The sequence below is a fragment of the Gnatocerus cornutus genome, chromosome 3, assembly GCF_029298725.1.
Source record: "Gnatocerus cornutus isolate USDA-ARS CGAHR chromosome 3, icGnaCorn1.1, whole genome shotgun sequence".
In the NCBI taxonomy this organism is placed as follows: Eukaryota; Metazoa; Arthropoda; class Insecta; order Coleoptera; family Tenebrionidae; genus Gnatocerus; species Gnatocerus cornutus.
The window spans coordinates 13,238,940-13,244,998 of NC_142235.1; the positions used below are offsets into that span (position 1 = coordinate 13,238,940).

At 32.3% G+C, this 6,059-nt stretch overlaps 1 non-coding gene across 1 annotated transcript; it reads left to right on the plus strand.

Moving 5' to 3' along the window:
* The first annotated feature begins 5,483 nt into the window (after window positions 1–5,483).
* On the plus strand, window positions 5,484–5,555 carry TRNAE-UUC (transfer RNA glutamic acid (anticodon UUC)). Its single transcript has one exon. It is a non-coding gene; the product is annotated as a tRNA-Glu (tRNA).
* Window positions 5,556–6,059: the final 504 nt, after the last annotated feature.

Genomic DNA, 6,059 nt, shown 5'->3' on the forward strand with positions numbered 1-6,059 from the left:
TCTCATTGCCGGAAATGTCTTCCGTTTCGAAAAATTTAGCACTTCTCAGTTTAGGGTTAGGGCTATTAAAAACTAACTGGAAAAGTAAAGAATTGTAGTGACGAGAAACCAAATATTTGAGAATTTGAGAGTTTGAACATCAAAATTTTCAAAAAACCAAAATGAAACAAAAACGCTACATTTTTTCGCAAAAATGTCTCATTTATCGGAGTTTGATTGAACGAAGGAAATGTCATCAGTTTCGAGAAATTGAGACCTACCAAGTTTGTGACTACGAGAAACTGAAAATTGGAGAATTTGAGAACAATTATAGGCAAACTAAAAAAAATGAGAATTTGAGTATTTGAGAACATAAAAAGTTTGGCCAAACATAATAAATTTTAAAAAAAAATTAAAAAACTGAGATTCTGGATAATTAAAACTAGGTAAATACCTGAGAATATGAGAAACCAAAAGTTTGAAAACTAAGAATGCAAAATAAAACGCCCAGTTTTTTTCAAAAAAAATTGTAAAATATCTCATTTATCGGAGTTCAAAGAATTAAAGAAACGTCCTCACTTTCCTCAAATTAAGCACTTTCCAGTTTGGATTTAAGACTTAAAAACTGACAAACTGAAAAATTGTGATTATGCGAAACCGAAAATTGGAGAATGTGAGAACGTGTATGAGCAAACTAAGAAAAATATTGAGAATTTGAGTATTTAAGAGCTTAAAGATACAAATTTTGGGCCAACAAAATATTTATTTTTAGAAATTTGAAAAAATTGAAAGCCTGGATAATTAAAACTAAGTAAATACCTTGAGGAACCTAAAATTTGATACAAAATTTTAAAACTGAGAATGTCAAAATGAAAAAGAATAATGAAAAATTCAAAAAATTAAGGAAATGTTCTCAGTTTCGAGAAATTAAGCATTTTCCTTCAGTTTGATGTCGAAATTTGCGTAACCAGAGAAACCAAATATTATGACCACAAGAAACCGAAAATTTGAGAATTTGAGAGCTTGAATGTAAATATTTTGGAAAAACAAAAAAATGTGAATTGAAAATTTGAGAAGTTTGAGAAAATGGGAAATTCACTTTTAAAAACCGAGAAAATTTGAAAATTTGATAGCTAGAATAGAAAGATCTGAGGAAAACTAAAAAAACAATTTGTGAATTTAAAAAATGTGAAAACTGAGAAATTAGCAATATGGGAAAATGAAAATTTATAATTTAAAACTGGAAAAATAAAACAAAAAAATCTACCTAAATAATTTCATAACATCATTAACTTTCGCACGATTGATTTACACCAAAAAATAAATCATAAATAAAATAAAGTTCCTATTTAAGAGCGTCCTAGATAAAATATAAATATTATGACTGTCATAAATAAATTGAACGAATCAAACTCTCAATCCAAGGAACCTATAAAAGCCGCCATAAATCGACAAAATAAAGTAAAAAAAAGTCCCAAGTCCAAAACGAGGTTAAACGTCAAATAAGCGAAAAATTCCATGACACAAAAATATTATTTGTTTGTGTATGAATCGGATTTTTATTGCCGTTATGAAATTTATTAATTTATTTATCGTTGCCTAATATCATTGCACAGAAATTTTTTACGTGTCTGCAATTTGTTAGTATGAATATTGCGTTTTGCAACAAATCCAAACGATAACTCGCTTTTTTTCTTTATTGTTGAAAAATGCAAAACAAACGAAATTTTTCGAAATCAGCAAAACCGTTTCCTATCTATAACGACTTCAGTTCACACACGATAAATCCGACACCGTGTGAACCCTTATCAGTGATTTTTTAGTTAATCGAATTCCGAAAATTCCAACTCTGTTTTCCGCGCTAATCCAAGGCCATTGCGTAGATTTTGTGACGGACGAGACCACCTGGTGGAGTATTACTTTTCGCATTCTTCACTTTATTGTGGAATGAGAAATTCCGCGACTATCGCCGACGCAGAAACACTGACGGGGTATATTTTTTGGGAATAGCAGAGGCCCCAAAGTGGATCTTTGCGGTAAACCCTTTCGACCGCAACCCCCGACCTTCTTTGATCTCCGTACACATTAATTATGTAGATTTATGAAAGAATTAAGAATTCCGACATCCCCTCCGGTTCTCAGATCGGAATAAAAATGAGACCAGAAATACGCTCGTCTGCATATGCCACGTTAATTATACCATGACCAATCCGAACTATACTTTTGAAAAAACGCTTATGAATTCAAGAATCCAGCAGCTGGTGAAACACTCGACGCGCTCTTCATCCCCCTCAGCCAAGGGCGTGACTGAAGGGTTGATTTTTTCAGAAACATCACGTACGTATGAAATATGGAAAGTTGCGTCTCTGACGAAGGAATCACAGATTACTAGACGATTTTTAGTGAAATTCTGCTCGTCATCTATCACCGCCGAATTCCCTTTTCATTGTCAAAATTTCGTGCTCTTTTCCATTCACATCGGCGACAATAAAAGATTTTTTCCTTCGAAACCCCATTAGCCCCCAAAAGGATTCGCTTTGGGTAAAATCCGTCCGTTTTTTATTTGACCAAGGTGTTAAAAATGGAAGAATTCAGGTAAAAATCTCATTGTCACTGGAAAAACAATGGCCGTCGTTTTAATCCCATTTTTTGCGTTCCAAGTCGAACGTCTGCGTTTATGAAAAACGGCCGCAAATAAAACTTCAAGTTCAACAATAAACGTCAAACGTATAGTAAATCATTGTTATTTTATTAGTTCTTTGCCAATATGGTCGGTACGGAAAGAATTTTCATTACCATCGGTTCGGTAATTTTCGACTGCTGAACGATTCATTCCGATTACGTTAATATAGGTTAATCGGTGTTAAAATATTCTTTGCGCTTGAATTCCTAGTCGTTTCGACTAAAAAAGAAGAAATTCATCAAAGGTTGAATCACGAATGTGGAATAGTTGACGATTAAAATTCAAAACGGTGCTGGTTTCAGTAAAAGGAAGTTCAGCTAACGATGTTTGAATTTTTATTTATAATATGGTGAAATAACAGCTCGATGTGTCCATTTCCGCCTTCAAAACAATGCCAATACGCATTCCGAACGATTCGTGGATTAATTTTTTATGCGCGAAAGACGTGAGCGAGGAATGACCAAGAAAAGAAAAAGAAAATCATCCTAGAACGCTGCCAAAATGATTTTGATATTGACATGCATGGGTTTTGATAAATGATATCAAGGCCATCGATGAAGCCAAACACAACACTTTTGATTTTGACATTTCAAGTCATTTTAATAATGACTACCTGTCATGTTAATGATAAAAAAAGTGTCATTTCCTTCCTTCACACCATAAAAGTGATTTTGATATTGACCTGAATAAATTTTCATAAATGATATCAAAGTCATAGATGTCATAAAAAAAGTAAATATGTACAACGTTTTTGATTTTACCATTTCAGGTCATTTGAGAAAACGCTTCTTACACTGATAATGAACACATTTTGATAAATTATGTCAAATTTATCACCTTAGAACACACGGAATTGTACCTAATATATTACGTAAATTTGTATCATTTTTTTGAATTTGATAACAGCCATATTGAAAATTGGTGCAGATAAAAACGAACAATAGTTATTTACACTGAAAACAAGTTGTATTTTGGTATTTAAAAAAGTGGATTTTTTTTTATTGACATTTTCTTTTTTTTTCATGTCAATTATCATCAAACTTTGACGTTTTTGCTTTAGTTTTGCAACAACAAACAGAACAAAAAAATAGAATCAGTGAAACAGACTTTGATAAAGACAGACAAATGGCTTCAAGGCATGTGTCACCCTAGTTTTTGGTGTCAATCATTTTAATAATGACTGTGATGTTAATAATCCAAAAATTCTCTTTTTCTTATTAAAATGACTTTGATAATTACAGGTACAACACGATAAAAGCGATTTTGATATTGACCTGATCAAATTTTGATAAATGATACCGAATCTTCTATAGCAGAAGCAAATAAAAAGCTTTTGATTTTGAAGTTTCAAGTCATTTTGATAATTCACTACTCATTGATAATGACCAGAACAGATTTTGATAAATTATGTCAAATCCATCAACTTAAAACGCAGACAGTATTGTAATATTTTACGTAATTTTGAAATTGACTTTAGATGTTCAAAAACCGAGTTTGATAATGACCGAATATTTGATATCAACAATCTTAAAAATTGGTGCAGATTAAATCACACACTAGTCATTTACACACAAAAAAAAATTAATTTTGGTATTTCAAAGAATTTAGAAATTGGTTTTACTGTCATTGTAATTTTTTTTTCATATTAATTATAATCAAACTTTGTGATTTTACTTAAGTGTTGCAACAACAAACAGAACAAAAAAAAAATTAGTGAAACAGACTGATAATGACAGATAAATGGCCTCAAAGCGTGTCAATCAATTTGACGATCTTGTTAATGTATTGATCGAAGAAATCATTTTCTCATTAACAAAAATTAGTTTGATAACGCCCGGCAAGTGCAATACCATAAAAATTAATTTTGATGATGACCTGTACCCGTTTTTATAAATGATATAAAGTCATAGACGTCACAGTAAAAACAAATGCAACGTTTTAATTTCGTTTTTGATAATACCTACAATATTCATTGATAATGACCTGTGTGTGGGCAGACAGAAATTTAATATTTTAGGTTAATTTGAAAATGACTCTTGCATGTTTATAAACCAGAGTTTGAAAATGACAATATTTTTTATGTGTGAATCTAGATAATCGGTGCACAGAAAAGATTTAGTATTTCAAGAAATTTTGAAGTTGGTTATTCTGTCACTGTCATTTTTTATATTAATTATTATTAAACTTTGTCACTTTTGGTTTGGTATCGCAACAATAAACACAACAATAGAAAAGAATTAATGAAACAGACTTTGATAATGATTGCTAAATGGCGTCCAGGCGGCTGTCACACTAGTTTTCGCTGTCAGTCATTTTGATAATTGACTGTCATTTTCGCTCTTCATCGAAACACACACCGTTTGTAGAAATTGGCTATTTGATATAAGTTTTGAAAATGTCAGTCATTTCTGTCATTTATCACCAATATTACAACCAGCAGAATAATTGAAATTTGTCAAGTCAATTGAAGAAAAAAAAAACGAAATTAATTGACCGTTTTATGTCAATTCATGATTCTCTTATTAATGTGGCCGTGTTATGGAAACTATTCGACCCCACCCTGTATATAAAATACCTGCACTACATCATCTTTCGTGTCACCAGACCACAAAAATAATCAAGTTGGCGCAAGCTATGCACCCAGGTCTAGATTCCGCGCCCACAGTATAATTGTATTTTTGTTTTTTGCACGCGACTGTACTTGCATGTGGGCATTGAATGCTGGGCGCACCTTGTGACAGGTGACAATTCAACTTTATCAATCAATGAATAGAATTCACCCTGTATTGATATACTTGTCGAAACACATCGTTTTACACACTCCGGTATGGTCTAGTGGCTAGGATACCTGGCTTTCACCCAGGAGGCTCGGGTTCGATTCCCGGTACCGGAATACTTTTTTTTGTTTGGAACTAAACATTTTTTTGATAACTTCGAACGAGTATTTTTCACCGGTGACAATAAAATCGTAAAAGTTTGGTAAAATTTATGAAAAGAGTACGCATTGATTACAATCCATTGTTTTATATTCATGGTTATTAAAAAAATTAAAATTATATATCGACTTTTAGTATATAGGTAATCGAGTTTGTTTAAACTTCAATGTACCGTGTTTTATTAAATAAATGAACACTTAAAGTTTCACTGACCACGTATAAGTGCCACTGAACAAAGTTCAATTGAGCCAAATCCGGCCGTCGCGCTGCTCTCCAAATGGATGATGTTTTACTAAACTTTCTATCGGGTTCCAAATAAATGAAACCCCAAATTTCGCTCACCATAACGAGAGGTGGTGTGCAAAGTTCAATTGGACTAAATCTGGTCGGCACGCTGGCTCTAATCATCACAATGTGATTGTTCTCTTGTCAATGTGACATTTCATGAGAGTGACAATTAA